Source organism: Schistocerca serialis, chromosome 8 (assembly GCF_023864345.2).
Source record: "Schistocerca serialis cubense isolate TAMUIC-IGC-003099 chromosome 8, iqSchSeri2.2, whole genome shotgun sequence".
Taxonomy (NCBI): Eukaryota; Metazoa; Arthropoda; class Insecta; order Orthoptera; family Acrididae; genus Schistocerca; species Schistocerca serialis.
Window position 1 is genome coordinate 107653538 of NC_064645.1, and position 17801 is coordinate 107671338.

Sequence of the window (17801 nt, forward strand, 5' to 3'; positions counted from 1 at the left end):
GTATAGGTACAGCTGCCCATGCAGCTTCAACACGATACCAAAGTTCATCAAGAGTAGTGACTGGTGTATTGTGACGAGCCAGTTGCTTTTCCACCATTGACCAGACGTTTTCAGTTGGTGAGAGATCTGGAGAATGCGCTGGCCAGGGCAGCAGTCGAACATTTTCTGTATCCAGAAAGGCCCGTACAGGAACTGCAACATGCGGTCGTGCATTATCCTGCTGAAATGTAGGGTTTCACAGGGATCGGATGAAGGGTGGAGCCACTGGTCTTAACACATCTGAAATGTACCGTCCACTGTTCAAAGTGCCGTCAATGCGAACAAGAGGTGACAGAGACGTGTAACCAATGGCACCCCATACCATCACGCCGGGTGATACGCCAGTATGGCGATGACGAATACACGCTTCCAATGTGCTTTCACTACGATGCCGCCAAACACGGACGCGACCATCATGATGCTGTAAACAGAACCTGGATTCATCCGAAAAAATGACGTTTTGCCATTCGCGCAGCCAGGTTCGTCGTTGAGTACACCATCGAAGGCGCTCCTGTCTGTGATGCAGCGTTAAGGGTAACCGCAGCCATGGTCTCCGAGCTGATAGTCCATGCTGCTGCAAACATCGTCAAACTGTTCGTGCAGGTGGTTGTTGTCTTGCAAACGTCCCCATCTGTTGACTCAGGGATCGAGACGTGGCTGCACGATCCGTTACAGCCATGCAAATAAGATGCCTGTCATCTCGACTGCTAGTGATACGAGGCCGTTGGGATCCAGCACGGCGTTCCGTATTACCCTCCTGAACTCACTGATTCCATATTCTGCTAACAGTCATTGGATCTCGACGAACGCGAGCAGCAATGTCGCCATACGATAAACCGCAATCGCGATAGGCTACAATCCGACCTTTATCAGAGACGGAAACGTGATGGTACGCATTTCTCCTCCTTACACGAGGCATCACAACAACGTTTCACTAGGCAACGGTGGTCAAATGCTGTTTGTGTATGAGAAATCGGTTGGAAACGTTCCTTATGTCAGTACGTTGTAGGTGTCGCCACCGGCGCCAACCTTGAATGAATGCTCTGAAAAGCTAATCATTTGCATATCACAGTATCTTGTTCCTGTCGGTTAAATTTCGCGTCTGTAGCACGTCATCTTCGTGGTGTAGCAATTTTAATGGCCAGTAGTGTACTTTCGGCAGGATGGATCGAGCGTCAACTTGATTAAAACCGGCTGTATTGTCAAAGGTTGATAGCAAGTTTTTTTCCCGAGAAGTGGCGCAGTATGTCCTGGGTAGGTTCCAACCTTGTTCCGTCTGTCTCAATGTGATCATTTAGCACTCTCGCATCGAGGCAACAACGGACTTATTCGCTCCCTCAGGCACAGTCGCGGGAAGATTCACATATGCCGACGAACCCGCGATATGACTCCGTCTGCTACCATCGCCTGTATTGCTTCACTGACAGCTTCTCGGCGCTGCCAGTCGAGTGAGCACGCTTTCCTTGTCGGCGGTCGATCACACGTTACTGTAAACTTGTGAACCGCTCCCCGAAATCTTCTCAGTAGGAACGAAAACGTATCCCAGAATTCCTTGATCGTTTTCTCCACCTCATGTCTCTGTTCTCAGCTCAACCGTGGGTTATACTGAACACTCTTTCTAACAAGGGAACCTCCCCATCCTACCCCTCTCAGATTTAGTTATAAGTTGGCACAGTGGAAAGGCCTTGAAAAACTGAACACAGATCAATAGAGAAAACAGGAAGAAGTTGTGTGGAACTATGAAAAAATAAGCAAAATATACAAACTGAGTAGTCCATGCGCGAGATAGGCAACATCAAGGAACGTGTGAGCTCAGGAGCGCCGTGGTCCCGTGGTTAGCGTGAGCAGCTGCGGAACGGGAGGTCCTTGGTTCCAGTCTTCCCTCGGGTGAGAAGTTTAATTTTTTATTTTCAGACAATTATTATCTGTCCGTCCGTCCGTCCAATGCGAGGTAACTGCGTCGTAGTATGAGGACGCTACACCTAAACAAACGTCGAAACAAAACATATGTTTTGACAAAGTACAGGGAAAACTGTGCGACTGTAAAACTGTTGCATTCATTTGGTACAGTTTATGTGACAAACTCTTATGTTTTCATCACTTTCTTGGGAGTGATTATCACATCCACAAGAAAACCTTAATCGGGCAAGGTAGAAGTATCTTTTTACCCATTCGCCAAGTTTACAAGTTAGGTGGGTCGACAACATATTCCTTTTATGTGACGGGCATGCCGTCACCAGTGTCGTATAGAATATATCAGACGTGTTTTCCTGTGGAGGAATCGGTTGACCTATGACCTTGCGCTCAAATGTTTTCGGTTCCCACTGGAGAGGCACGTCCTTTCGTCTACTAGTCGCACTGTTTTGCGGTGCGGTCGCAAAAGACAGACACTAAACTTATTACACTGAACAGAGACGTCAATGAACGAACGGACAGTACATAACTATGCGAAAATAAAGAAGATAAACTTTTCACTCAATGGAAGACTGGAACCAAGGAGTTCTCGTTCCGCAGCTGCTCACGCTAACGCATATGGACTACTCAGTTTGTATATTTTGCTTATTTTTTTCATAGTTCCACACAGCTTCTTCCTGTTTTCTCGATTGATCTGTGTTCAGTTTTTCAAGGCCTATCCACTGTGCCAACTTATAACTAAATCTGAGGGGGTCGCGATGGGGAGGTTCCCTTGTAAGTATTCCGATCGGATCAGCCTCTACGTTCCCTATACCCACTTCTGGCCGATCAGCTGTCCGTAGGATGACGTCTGCTATGTTCTGTGTTTCCGAGTGAGATATGATCAATTTATCTCGCCACTTCGACGAGTGGGAACACCTGCGATCCTGACTTGCACATTTCTCGACCGTGGACGGGATAACGTTACGTGTTACTGCCGGGGAGTGGGCGCATACTGTACTCGTACTTTCGTAGCGCAACTCACAGTGCTCCTCGGCCACACTGCAATGTCTTTCGCATTCTCCGCTCCACACGAGCTTCTCAGTTGCTGTGGGGGCTTCACATTCAACCTTCGCCATTGTCTCCGCGCACTTGTCGTCGCGGCATCTGGCTGCAGTCTCTCTCTGCGTATTATTATATTCCTTTCGGAGTGTATCTTCCGTACTCGCATGGGTGGCTTGAGGTGCCATGGGAGCGTACTCATTAACGGCGTTTGGCCCTCTAAATCTCAAAAGCATATCTACGAGAGTCTCTAATCGACGATCAACCGCATCATGTCCATGAGATTCTCTTTCTTTGGATGTGATTGTGGAATTCTCATCACGACTTGTGGACGGCAAACTGACTCGGTCTGGAACCCATGTCCCCCCTAGAAAATCATCTTTTAGCTCCTGTGGTCCACCTGTGGCCTCTCTGCCAATGGCCTTGCCACAGCGGCAACACCGTTTCATCTACATCTACATCTACATTTATACTCCGCAAACCACCCAACGGTGTTTGGCGGAGGGCACTTTACGTGCCACTGACATTACCTCCCTTTCCTATTCCAGTCGCGTATGGTTCGCGAGAAGGACGACTGCCGGAAAGCCTCCGTGTGCGCTAGAATCTGTCTAATTTTACATTCGTGATCTCCTCGGAAGGTATAAGTAGGGGAAGCAATATATTCGATACCTCATCCAGAAACGCACCCTCTCGAAACCTGAACAGCAAGCTGCACCGCGATGCAGAGCGCCTCTCTTGCAGAGTCTGCCACTTGAGTTTGCCAAACATCTCCGTAACGCTACCACGCTTACCAAATAACCCTGTGACGAAACGCGCCGCTCTTCTTTGGATCTTCTCTATCTTGTCTGTCAACCCGATCTGGTACGAATCCCACAGTGATGAGCAATACTCAAGTACAGGTCGAACGAGTGTTTTGTAAGCCACCTCCTTTGTCGATGGACAACATTTTCTAAGGACTCTCCCAATGAATCTCAACCTGGCACCTGGCTTACCAACAATTAATTTTATATGATCATTCCACTTCAAAACGTTCCGTACGCATACTCCCAGATATTTTACAGAAGTAACTGCTACCAGTGTTTGTTCCGTTATCGTATAATCATACAATAAGGGATCCTTCTTTCTATGTATTCGCAATACATTACATTTGTCTATGTTAAGGGTCAGTCGCCACCCCCTGCACCAAGTGCCTATCCGCTGCAGATCTTCCTGCATTTCGCTGCAATTTTCTAATGCTGCAACTTCTCTGTATACTACAGCATCATCCGCGAAAAGCAGCATGGAACTTCCGACACTATCTACTAGGTCATTTATATACCGGGTGATCAAAAGGCAGTATAAATTTGAAAACTTAATAAACCACGGAATAATGTAGATAGAGAGGTAAAAATTGACACACATGCTTGGAATGACATGGGGTTTTATTGGAACCATCCCATATTGCTAGACGCGTGAAAGATCTCTTGCGAGCGTCGTTTGGTGATGATCGCGTGCTCAGCCGCCACTTTCGTCATGCTTGGCCTCCCAGGTCCCCAGACCTCAGTCCGTGCGATTATTTGCTTTGGGGTTACCTGAAGTCGCAAGTGTATCGTGATCGACCGACATTTTTAGGGATGCTGAAAGACAACATCCGACGTGAATGCCTCACCATAACTCCGGACATGATTTACCGTGGTGTTCACAACATTATTCCTCGACTACAGCTATTGTTGAGGAATGATGGTGGACATATTGAGCATTTACTGTAAAGAACATCATCTTTGCTTTTTCTTGCTTTATTATGCTAATTATTGCTATTCTGATCAGATGACGCGCCATCTCTCGGACATTTTTTGAACTTTTGTATTTTTTTGGTTCTAATAAAACCCCATATCATTCCAAGCATGTGTGTCAATTTGTACCTCTCTATCTACATTATTCCGTGATTTATTCAGTTTTCAAATTTATACTGACTTTTTGATCTCCCGGTATATTGTGAAAAGCAATGGTCCCATAACACTCCCCTGTGGCACGCCAGAGGTTACTTTAACATCTGTAGATGTCTCTCCATTGAGAACAGCATGCTGTGTTTTGTTTGCTAAAAACTCTTCAATCCAGCCACACAGCTGGTCTGCTATTCCGGTGGCTCTTCCTGCGAACCTGTATCTAATATTTTATGTGTCTCATGAACAAATAAAGCGAGTTGGGTCTCACACGATCGCTGTTTCCGGAATCCACGTTGATTCCTACAGAGTAAATTCTGTGTTTCCAGAAATGACATGATATGTCAGAGATATAGGCCTATAGTTTTGTGCATCTGCTCGACGACCCTTCTTGAAGACTGGGACTACCTGTGCTTTTTTCCAATCATTTGGAACCTTCCGTTCCTCTGGAGACTTGCGGTACACGGGTGTAGAAGGGGGGCCAGTTCTTTCGCGTACTCTGTGTAGAATCGAATTGGTATCCCGTCAGGTCCAGTGGACTTTCCTCTGTTGAGTGATTTCAGTTGCTTTTCTATTCCTTGGACATTTATTTCGATGTCAGCCATTTTTTTTGTTTGTGCGAGGATTTAGAGAAGGTACTGCAGTGCGGTCTTCCTCTGCGAAGCAGCTTTGGAAAAAAGTGTTTAGTATTTCAGCTTTACGCGTATCATCCTCTGTTTCAATGCCATCATCATCCCAGAGTGTCTGGATATGCTGTTTCAAGCCACTTACCGATTTAACGTAAGACCAGAACTTTCTAGAATTTTCTGTGAAGTCGGTACATAGAATTTTACTTTCGAATTCACTGAACGCTTCACGCATAGCCCTCCTTAGCTAACTTTGAAATCGTTTAGCTTCGTCCGATAGGTTTTGGCTGCGTTTAACCTTGCAGTGAAGCTCTCTTTGCTTTCGCAGTTTCCCGTCAAATCACAGTAGTTAAGCGCTGTCGGGCTGGGCTAGCACTTGGATGGGTGACCATCCGGTCTGCCGAGTGCTGTTGGCAAGCGGCGAGAACTCGGCCCTTGTGAGGCAAACTGAGGAGCTACTTGACAGAGAAGTAGCGGCTCCGGTCTCGTAAACTGACATACCTTACGGTGTGCTGACCACATGCCCCTCAATATCCGCCTCCGGTGACACCTGTGGGCTGGGGATGACACGGCGGACGGTCGGTACCGTTGGGCCTTCCAAGGCCTATTCGGACGGAGAGCAGTTTAGTGCTGTCTGCACCTCATGTGCCCGGATCTTTGAACACTCTGACCACGGTTTTAGTGGTCCAGTCCATGATCACCGCTCTACTCGAGAGGATGTCATAAAATCGAGCGACAGCCCACAGATGACAGCTGCATTCACCTGGAAACGACTTCTTCCGACGCTAGAGACACGAAGACTTTTTTTTCTGCCTTCTTCCATTTCGCCCCATAAGCCGCAAATGGTGAGAGTCCTTTAACTGGTATCTTAGTTAATTTACTACCACTTTCCAACAGTTTTGCGTAAATGACATCGAATGTGTTGTCACTTCCTACTCAGAATGTAGATATACTCTCATCTTAATTCTTTCCACGGCTATCTCAGTGAGGGGACACCGACAGTCCACTTTTTCCTGTAACTCTGGGCTGTCACAGTTCTGGTCATTGTCGTATTGCCAGTACCGCACATTATTGTGTGATATCCCTTCTGTAATAAGGCGTTCCCTGCCATGTTTCATTGTCTCTGGTCATTCACTTGTGCGATTCTCTATTATTCCAATCTCGTATAGCGTGAGGAAAGAATGAACACCTATATCTTTCGGTACGAGCTCTGATTTCCCTTATTTTATCGTGATGATCATTCCTCCCTATGTAGGTCGGTGTCAACAAAATATTTTCGCATTCGGAGGAGAAAGTTGATGAATGGAATTTCTTGAGAAGATTCCGTCGCAACGAAAAACGCCTTTCCTTTAATGATTTCCAGCCCAAATCCTGTATCATTTCTTTGGCGTCTGTGGTCTGGCATTTCATTCCTGCCCTGCTCTGCGTGTTGTGGACCATGGCGTCCACCTCGCTTTCGCCTCTTCTCTTCTTCTCTCCTCCGTCCGTTATTGTGACAATTCTGCCTGTCATCGCGCTGAACAAACCCTAGTTGCGTCCTGTTCTATGTCCTCATTGTGCTAGCGGGTGCCGTCCTTTGTTTCTCCTATTCTTCAGTGTCGACTAAAGACCTTAAAGCATCGAGGAATTGTTCTCTCGACAGTGCTCCGATGAGAGAACGTTGTACATGAGAAGGAAAATGCGAGCGCATCGCGCTGCACCATTCCTCATCTGTCATTGTGTCATCCAAGTATCCCGCCAGAACGACAAACCGAACAGCATATGTAGTCATGGATTGGCATAACTGGGGGGCATACTGTCCCCGATATATGCTCATCTTCGCACTTGCCTGTGCGGCCAGGTTCCAGTATGTTACTTGAAACATAGTGCAGAAATCCTAGTAATTACTGTTCTCGCAAACTGTTTCATCAAATCAGGCAGCCTCCTCCTAGTCGAACATCTGCCGTGCAACATGTAAAGCATTACATTTCGCCACTCCTTTCGCACGCAACTACGCATCTAAATTGTTCAGGTACGTCTTCGAGTGAGTACTGCGCGTTCGACCGAACTTAATGCAGTGGTATGTCTACCCCGTGCGTCGAGAATGCAGCCTGAAAATTCATTGTCGTCACTTGCGTTACAGGGACATTGCATTGTCGTGTTGCACACACTTCTTGCTCTAGAACTGAAACTCTAGTTTGTGTTTCCTTGGTAGATTTATTTTCCTCGTCTAGGCGCGCTGAGATGTCAGTAATGTTCGTATTTGCCGGCCGAAGTGGCCGTGCGGTTAAAGACGCTGCAGTCTGGAACCGCAAGACCGCTACGGTCGCAGGTTCGAATCCTGCCGCGGGCATGGATGTTTGTGATGTCCTTAGGTTAGTTAGGTTTAACTAGTTCTAAGTTCTAGGGGACTACTGACCGCAGCAGTTGAGTCCCATAGTGCTCAGAGCCATTTGAACCATTTGAATGTTCGTATTTACCCGCGTTTCTAGGTTGTCATCCTTCATTTGGCACGTTTGTCCCACCTCGTCCAGGCTGTTGGTGACCTCTGTCCGTATCTTTTTGGTTTCGGTCTCCTGTTGACGCCTAACTTCATTGATATGTTCATCAATCTCTCGACTGCAAAATTTTAGCTCGGCGTCAAGTCTTCCAAATCGTGTTTTATTCTCCTCCCTCTTGGCGGTTAACTGCCATGTGGAGTTTTCTAAAACCATGTGTATTCGATCCAGTGGGGTCTGACTTTGCGTGTTTCCCACAGACGTGCCTTGTGTTTCCTCGCTCACTCTCGAACTTTCCTAAATTGGCCTGTTGACTTCTAGTGTGCTCCGAATTTGTATACTGCCCACTGACGTACCTGGCGTTTCCTCAGTTACACCCGACTTCTCCTCCAGTTTCCTGTCGACTTTCATATCTATCAACTTCCCACGACTCAGTTGCATAGAAGAAACAAACCAAAAGTACTGCACAGAACAAACTGACACAGACGGAACGACGCTGGCGACAACGTTGGTAACCATAAAGAGAACAATGAAAACATGGAACACATAGTTCACAACAATAAACTACCCGCTCAAAAACTGCTTCACAAAATACGGAGGAGGCTGTGGGAAACGCAACAATCCACTAGCTACCGCTATGTCCACTTCATACAGCACATTTGCGACAGATTCAGCACACACAAACACACCATCTGTGCGCCTGACATCATACTCAGAGTTGTTGTTGTTGTGGTCTTCAGTCCTGAGACTGGTTTGATGCAGGTCTCCATGCTACTCTATCCTGTGCAAGCTTCTTCAGCTCCCAGTACTTACTGCAACCTACGTCCTTCTGAATCTGCTTAGTGTATTGATCCCTTGGTCTCCCTCTACGATTTTTATCCTCCACACTGCCCTCCAATGCTAAATTTGTGATCCCCTGATCCCCAGAACATGTCCTACCGACCGGTCCCTTCTTCTTGTCAAGTTGTGCCACAAACTCCTCTTTTCCCCAATTCTATTCAATACCTCCTCATTAGTTATGTGATCTACCCATCTAATCTTCAGCATTCTTCTGTAGCATCACATTTCGAAAGCTTCTATTCTCTTCTTATCCAAACTATTTATCGTCCATGATTCACTTCCATACATGACAACACTCCATACAAATACTTTCAGAAACGACTTCATGTCACTTACATCTATACTCGATGTTAACAAATTTCTCTTCTACGGAAGAGCTTTCCTTGCCATTGCCAGTCTACATTTTATATCCTCTCTACTTCGACCATCATCAGTTATTTTGCTCCCCAAATAGCAAAACTCCTTTACTACTTTAAGTGTCTCATTTCCTAATCTAATTCCCTCAGCATCACCCGACTTCATTCGACTACATTCCATTATACTTGTTTTGCTTTTGTTGATGTTCATCTTATATCCTCCTTTCAAGACACTGTCCATTCCGTTCAACTGCTCTTCCAAGTCCTTTGCTGTCTCTGACAGAATTACAATGTCATCGGCGAACCTCAAAGTTTTTATTTCTTCTCCATGGATTTTAATACCTGCTCCGAATTCTTCTTTTGTTTCCTTTACTGCTTGCTCAATATACAGATTGAATAACATCGGGGGGAGGCTACAACCCTGCCTCACTCCCTTCCCAATCACAGCTTCCCTTTCATGCCCCTCGGCTCTTATAACTACCATCTGGTTTCTGTACAAATTGTAAATAGCCTTTCGCTTCCTGTATTTTACCTCTGCCACCTTTAGAATTTGAATGAGAGTATTCCAGTCAACATTGTCAAAAGCTTTCTCCAAGTCTACAAATGCTAGAAACGTGGGTTTGCCTTTCCTTAATCTTTGTTCTAAGATAAGTCGTAAGGTCAGTATTGCCCCACGTGTTCCAACATTTCTACGGAATCGAAACTGATCTTCCCCGAGGTCGGCTTCTACCAGTTTTCCCATTCGTCTGTAAAGAATTCGCGTTAGTATTTTGCAGCCGTGACTTTCCTTGTTTCGACTCAGGTCTTCCAGTGGTCAAACTCTTCACGCAGTATCATATCTCCCATTTCATCTTCATCTACATCCTCTTCCATTTCCCTAATATTCTCCTCAAGAACATCGCCCCTGTATAGACCCTCTATATACTCCTCCCACCTTTCTGCTTTCCCTTCTTTGCTTAGCACTGGGTTTCCATCTGAGCTCTTGATATTCATGCAAGTGGTTCTCTTTTCTCCAAAGGACTCTTTAATTTTCCTGTAGGCAGTATCTATCTTACCCCTAGTGAGATAAGCCTCTACATCCTTACATTTGTCCTCTAGCCATCCCTGCTTACCCATTTTGCACTTCCTGTCGATCTCATTTTTGAGACGTTTGTATTTCTTCTTGCCTGCTTCACTTACTGCATTTTTGTATTTTCTCCTTTCATCAATTAAATTCAGTATCTCTTCTGTTACCCAAGGATTTCTACTAGCCCTCGTCTTTTTACCTACTTGATCATCTGCTGCCTACACTACTTCATCCCTCAGAGCTACCCATTCTTCTTCTACTGTATTTCTTTTCCCCATTCCTGTCAATTGTTCCCTTATGCTCTCCCTGAAACTCTCTAGAACCTCTGGTTTAGTGAGTTTATCCAGGTCCCATCTCCTTAAATTACCACCTTTTTGCAGTTTCTTCAGTTTTAATCTACAGTTCATAACCAATAGATTGTGGTCAGAGTCCACATCTGCCCCTGGAAATGTCTTACAATTTAAAACCTTGTTCCTAAATCTCTTACCATTATATAATGTATCTGATACCTACTATTATCTCAGAGAGGTTAGTATATTCTAATAAGGGAATGGTAATTATTCCTGAGTTGTGTCTCAAAATTTAGTATTTGTCACACTAGCGAAAACGTGAGAATGCAGTCAAGTCGAAGCCCTATACTGATCGCCAAAAATGCAATGAACTGATAGTTCTTTGGTCTCTTGCATAAAATGATACGGAGATTATTAATTACTTAGCTCCACGCTGTGCGTCAAGAATGTAGTGAATCCTTCAAACTCTGTGATGTGACACGGTACGCAATTTACTTATGAGATCAGCCCACTTCGGGAGTCCGTAATTACATGACATCAACAATTACGTGTACTTAGACAGCAATATTTTATAAGCTTGGATTGATAAGCGAGAGGAAGATATTGTTTAGATGATTGAAACATGAAATAGTAGCTTTTATTACAGTGCTTTTTGCACATAAAATTACAAATCTCAGTGCTGGTTTGGCTGGGCGTGGACACGACTCGGTTATTAAGGGGTGGGAGGGGGGCTCTAATCGTCTCGCCATTATTCGTTATCATTCGCCGTGAACTGCTGCCGGCGGCAGGCGCTGCGTCGGTATGGCGCATCGCCTCGGAACTGTGCGGCACGAATCGGCTGCGCTCATCAGCAATCGCGGCTTTGCGGCGAGCCCTGATAGGATCTCCGCGGTCGGTTGGTTGATTCGGGGGATGGGACTGAAACGTCCGCTAAACCCGCTGGGCAGAACAGATAATAGGATTGTGGAAAGGGCCAAGGGTTGAGGGCAGTTTCTGCTTCTGTCGTTTATTGTAATTTAATGACCTTTACAACCAAAGCGGCACATAGTCGAATCTTTACCGAATGCAACTCTTTCACGTGTGAAGGCTTCCAACAAGAAATCTTAACAAGATAAAAGTCCAATTCAGATAGCAATAAAATAATTCAAAAACAACGTACGTACGGTGGAATACAAATGGCTGAGAGCCACAACGATATTTCAAAATTTTAGAATATATTACCATAGACCTTTAAAGGCAGAAGGCCAACAAGAAATTTAAAAAAAAAATCAAAAATTCAATTAAGATAGCAATAAATTAATTTAAAACCCCAAAAGCAACATATGCAAGGTGCAACACAAATGACTGAGGGCCACAATTGAATTTCAAAACTTCAGAATATATTACCATAGACCAGGGGTCTCCAAACTTTTTAGTCCGCGGGCCACATTGACTTGTCCACAAAGTCATAAGGGCCAAGATCTACCTAGTGCGATTAAAGCACCCTAGCACTCCATGATCATCGTAATGTAAGGCTAAAGGAAAGATGAAATCGCAAAAATCTAAGGTTTTGGGAATACTTAACATTGAAACGAACTACGATTTTTATTTCATTACATAATTTTGATTGGTGGACGTACCTGACCGAAATTCTGGCGTATTTTATTCTGGCGAAGTTCACCGACAAAAAAGTATGTCACTGCACATTCTTCAACAAGAAATTTAAAAAAATCAAAAATTCAATTAAGATAGCAATAAATTAATTTAAAACCCCAAAAGCAACATATGCAAGGTGCAACACAAATGACTGAGGGCCACAATTGAATTTCAAAACTTCAGAATATATTACCATAGACCAGGGGTCTCCAAACTTTTTAGTCCGCGGGCCACATTGACTTGTCCACAAAGTCATAAGGGCCAAGATCTACCTAGTGCGATTAAAGCACCCTAGCACTCCATGATCATCGTAATGTAAGGCTAAAGGAAAGATGAAATCGCAAAAATCTAAGGTTTTGGGAATACTTAACATTGAAACGAACTACGATTTTTATTTCATTACATAATTTTGATTGGTGGACGTACCTGACCGAAATTCTGGCGTATTTTATTCTGGCGAAGTTCACCGACAAAAAAGTATGTCACTGCACATTCTTCAACAAGAAATTTAAAAAAATCGAAAATTCAATTAAGATAGCAATAAATTAATTTAAAACCCCAAAAGCAACATATGCAAGGTGCAACACAAATGACTGAGGGCCACAATTGAATTTCAAAACTTCAGATTACCATAGACCAGGGGTCTCCAAACTTTTTAGTCCGCGGGCCACATTGACTTGTCCACAAAGTCATAAGGGCCAAGATCTACCTAGTGCGATTAAAGCACCCTAGCACTCCATGATCATCGTAATGTAAGGCTAAAGGAAAGATGAAATCGCAAAAATCTAAGGTTTTGGGAATACTTAACATTGAAACGAACTACGATTTTTATTTCATTACATAATTTTGATTGGTGGACGTACCTGACCGAAATTCTGGCGTATTTTATTCTGGCGAAGTTCACCGACAAAAAAGTATGTCACTGCACATTCTTCAACAAGAAATTTAAAAAAATCAAATATTCAATTAAGATAGCAATAAATTAATTTAAAACCCCAAAAGCAACATATGCAAGGTGCAACACAAATGACTGAGGGCCACAATTGAATTTCAAAACTTCAGAATATATTACCATAGACCAGGGGTCTCCAAACTTTTTAGTCCGCGGGCCACATTGACTTGTCCACAAAGTCATAAGGGCCAAGATCTACCTAGTGCGATTAAAGCACCCTAGCACTCCATGATCATCGTAATGTAAGGCTTAGGGAAAGATGAAATCGCAAAAATCTAAGGTTTTGGGAATACTTAACATTGAAACGAACTACGATTTTTATTTCATTACATAATTTTGATTGGTGGACGTACCTGACCGAAATTCTGGCGTATTTTATTCTGGCGAAGTTCACCGACAAAAAAGTATGTCACTGCACATTCTTCAACAAGAAATTTAAAAAAATCAAAAATTCAATTAAGATAGCAATAAATTAATTTAAAACCCCAAAAGCAACATATGCAAGGTGCAACACAAATGACTGAGGGCCACAATTGAATTTCAAAACTTCAGAATATATTACCATAGACCAGGGGTCTCCAAACTTTTTAGTCCGCGGGCCACATTGACTTGTCCACAAAGTCATAAGGGCCAAGATCTACCTAGTGCGATTAAAGCACCCTAGCACTCCATGATCATCGTAATGTAAGGCTAAAGGAAAGATGAAATCGCAAAAATCTAAGGTTTTGGGAATACTTAACATTGAAACGAACTACGATTTTTATTTCATTACATAATTTTGATTGGTGGACGTACCTGACCGAAATTCTGGCGTATTTTATTCTGGCGAAGTTCACCGACAAAAAAGTATGTCACTGCACATTCTTCAACAAGAAATTTAAAAAAATCGAAAATTCAATTAAGATAGCAATAAATTAATTTAAAACCCCAAAAGCAACATATGCAAGGTGCAACACAAATGACTGAGGGCCACAATTGAATTTCAAAACTTCAGAATATATTACCATAGACCAGGGGTCTCCAAACTTTTTAGTCCGCGGGCCACATTGACTTGTCCACAAAGTCATAAGGGCCAAGATCTACCTAGTGCGATTAAAGCACCCTAGCACTCCATGATCATCGTAATGTAAGGCTAAAGGAAAGATGAAATCGCAAAAATCTAAGGTTTTGGGAATACTTAACATTGAAACGAACTACGATTTTTATTTCATTACATAATTTTGATTGGTGGACGTACCTGACCGAAATTCTGGCGTATTTTATTCTGGCGAAGTTCACCGACAAAAAAGTATGTCACTGCACATTCTTCAACAAGAAATTTAAAAAAATCGAAAATTCAATTAAGATAGCAATAAATTAATTTAAAACCCCAAAAGCAACATATGCAAGGTGCAACACAAATGACTGAGGGCCACAATTGAATTTCAAAACTTCAGAATATATTACCATAGACCAGGGGTCTCCAAACTTTTTAGTCCGCGGGCCACATTGACTTGTCCACAAAGTCATAAGGGCCAAGATCTACCTAGTGCGATTAAAGCACCCTAGCACTCCATGATCATCGTAATGTAAGGCTAAAGGAAAGATGAAATCGCAAAAATCTAAGGTTTTGGGAATACTTAACATTGAAACGAACTACGATTTTTATTTCATTACATAATTTTGATTGGTGGACGTACCTGACCGAAATTCTGGCGTATTTTATTCTGGCGAAGTTCACCGACAAAAAAGTATGTCACTGCACATTCTTCAACAAGAAATTTAAAAAAATCAAAAATTCAATTAAGATAGCAATAAATTAATTTAAAACCCCAAAAGCAACATATGCAAGGTGCAACACAAATGACTGAGGGCCACAATTGAATTTCAAAACTTCAGAATATATTACCATAGACCAGGGGTCTCCAAACTTTTTAGTCCGCGGGCCACATTGACTTGTCCACAAAGTCATAAGGGCCAAGATCTACCTAGTGCGATTAAAGCACCCTAGCACTCCATGATCATCGTAATGTAAGGCTAAAGGAAAGATGAAATCGCAAAAATCTAAGGTTTTGGGAATACTTAACATTGAAACGAACTACGATTTTTATTTCATTACATAATTTTGATTGGTGGACGTACCTGACCGAAATTCTGGCGTATTTTATTCTGGCGAAGTTCACCGACAAAAAAGTATGTCACTGCACATTCTTCAACAAGAAATTTAAAAAAATCAAAAATTCAATTAAGATAGCAATAAATTAATTTAAAACCCCAAAAGCAACATATGCAAGGTGCAACACAAATGACTGAGGGCCACAATTGAATTTCAAAACTTCAGAATATATTACCATAGACCAGGGGTCTCCAAACTTTTTAGTCCGCGGGCCACATTGACTTGTCCACAAAGTCATAAGGGCCAAGATCTACCTAGTGCGATTAAAGCACCCTAGCACTCCATGATCATCGTAATGTAAGGCTAAAGGAAAGATGAAATCGCAAAAATCTAAGGTTTTGGGAATACTTAACATTGAAACGAACTACGATTTTTATTTCATTACATAATTTTGATTGGTGGACGTACCTGACCGAAATTCTGGCGTATTTTATTCTGGCGAAGTTCACCGACAAAAAAGTATGTCACTGCACATTCTTCAACAAGAAATTTAAAAAAATCAAAAATTCAATTAAGATAGCAATAAATTAATTTAAAACCCCAAAAGCAACATATGCAAGGTGCAACACAAATGACTGAGGGCCACAATTGAATTTCAAAACTTCAGAATATATTACCATAGACCAGGGGTCTCCAAACTTTTTAGTCTGCGGGCCACATTGACTTGTCCACAAAGTCATAAGGGCCAAGATCTACCTAGTGCGATTAAAGCACCCTAGCACTCCATGATCATCGTAATGTAAGGCTAAAGGAAAGATGAAATCGCAAAAATCTAAGGTTTTGGGAATACTTAACATTGAAACGAACTACGATTTTTATTTCATTACATAATTTTGATTGGTGGACGTACCTGACCGAAATTCTGGCGTATTTTATTCTGGCGAAGTTCACCGACAAAAAAGTATGTCACTGCACATTCTTCAACAAGAAATTTAAAAAAATCAAAAATTCAATTAAGATAGCAATAAATTAATTTAAAACCCCAAAAGCAACATATGCAAGGTGCAACACAAATGACTGAGGGCCACAATTGAATTTCAAAACTTCAGAATATATTACCATAGACCAGGGGTCTCCAAACTTTTTAGTCCGCGGGCCACATTGACTTGTCCACAAAGTCATAAGGGCCAAGATCTACCTAGTGCGATTAAAGCACCCTAGCACTCCATGATCACCGTAATGTAAGGCTAAAGGAAAGATGAAATCGCAAAAATCTAAGGTTGTGGGAATAACTAACACTGAAACGAGCTACGATTTTTATTTCATTACATAATTTTGATTGGTGGACGTACCTGACCGAAACTCTGGCGTATTTTATTCTGGCGAAGTTCACCGACAAAAAAGTGTGTCACTGCACATTCTTCACGAAAGCGTCCTTCAAAGTTAACGAAATCTCAAAATCATTGTTAGCAACACTATTACTGCAAGACGTAACAGAGGTAGTGTATGTTAACGCAAGGTTATTTCAAGCGGCGCAACAATAAGTTTTGTTATGTAGTCTTGTAGCAAGTAGCATAGCCAGAGCATATATTTGATAGTTCTGTTGCGTGATGGTGTCTATGTTGCGACTGTCTCACGAGTTTTTTAGTGTTTTATGCGCTGTAGTAGTAGGTGAGACGACGAAGTGTGGGACAATTCAAAGTTTGAATTCGAAGAGACAAGGAAAATCTGAAAATCGAAATACGTATAGCACGACTTGAGTATTTTTTCACTGTATTTGTTAATGGAACTACAGTGTAATTATATTTAATTTAGTAGTTAAAGTACCTTAAAAATAAATTCATTGCAGTTTGTTTAGGCAGACTACTCCCTAGTTTTATTAGTATTAAATAGCACAGTTTTATTTTCAGGTTACATTTTTTTGTGAAGTTCTGTACAAATATGGAAAAGAAACGAAAGGTTGACAGTGAATGCAGAATTTTTAAAGAGCAGTGGGGATGTCAATATTTCGTGGTGGAGTGAAGCAACAAACCAATGTGTATTATTTGGATAGCCACAAGTTTAACCATGGCCTCCCGCTTTGTAAAGATAGAGCTCCGACAATGTCGCGGTGTATTGGTCGCGATAGCCCTCGAAACTCAATTGTTGGCAGTACAGGTAATACCTCAAATATTTGGCGGGCCGGATACCGGGGAAGTCCGGCCAGCTAACGCGGGCCGGTTTTCCGGCCCTCGCGGGCCGGTTTCGGCCCGCGGGCCGTAGTTTGGAGACCCCTGCCATAGACCCTTAAAGGCAGAAGGCCAGCATGTTTAACAACAAGAAATCTTAAAATCCAATTAAGATAGCAATAAAATAATTTAAAGAAGCAAGATATGCAAGGTGCAATACCAATGGCTGACGGCCACAATTACACTTCACATTTTTAAAATATATTACCACAATCTTTAAAGGCAGAAGGCCGCAGTGTTTAAGTTTGAAAGACAAATTTAAAAATTAATTGTGCAAAATTTTAAGAAAACAAAACAAATAACCATAAGCCTAAAATTTA